The following is a 931-nucleotide window of genomic DNA, read 5'->3' as shown; positions in this document are numbered from 1 at the left end:
AGTCATGTCAGTGGAATTTGGTACTATGGCTTCAACAGAATCGAACAAATCAATAATCTTTAGTCGCATCTGAAGCTTGTATGATGCTTTAGTGAGCAATGATGAGAACAAGTATATCACAAAATAATAAGATTACGAAGATTTTACGAGTCATTTGTTCACTTTTAAATAAAGTACTAATTTAAAATTAATCAAGTTAACAAGCTGGTCAAATGACAAGCAATTTTGCAGCTAGTATTTAGAGACAAGGCTATTGTAGTTTTCAGCTAAAACATACGTGGTATTTTCACTTGTTGGCTAGGATTAACGACCGAGTATTCACGAGTTGTGCTTGCATTTTTGCAGCTGCTACAACAGAAGCTTTCCGCTACAACACATTTGTTTGCGACGCGGGTTGCGATGTAATAGCTTTTGGCCTTGAATGGTATGCCAATAGCTGGCTGACTAAGTTTAAAGAAGACGTTTTGCGTTTGTACATCGCGGAGCAGAATAAGATAGTTTCCTTTTGCCCGTTCTAGAGCATTGGTAGCGGTGATAACTCGCTTAATGATTCTACAACTATCGCTCTCAGTACCATGGCAGGGCTCACTTACGTAGGTGACGCATGCCTTACACCTCTCAAGTTATCCTACTTCTATTCTCAAATGTGCAGTATTTTGTAAATTGCCATTTATTGATGTGTTAAACGATGCTCATCATCTAATCAATCTAATTCGAGCACGCCGCTGACTTATCGATCAACATCAAAACATTGGCGTAGCTGATGCTGATGCCAGTGATCAAGTCGGCAGCTGGTTTCACTTTCGGTATTAAAATGGCGTCCGGAAGATACTCCAACCATTGACCCCCGATGCAATCTCCCGTTGCATCCAACTCCAAGATGTAGGTATAAGTGTCGCGAGGGTAATCATTCACTTTCGAGTCGACAAAA

The sequence above is a fragment of the Plasmopara halstedii genome, assembly GCF_900000015.1.
Source record: "Plasmopara halstedii genome assembly, contig: Scaffold_555, whole genome shotgun sequence".
Lineage (NCBI taxonomy): Eukaryota > Oomycota > Peronosporomycetes > Peronosporales > Peronosporaceae > Plasmopara > Plasmopara halstedii.
This window is presented reverse-complemented; position numbering follows the sequence as displayed.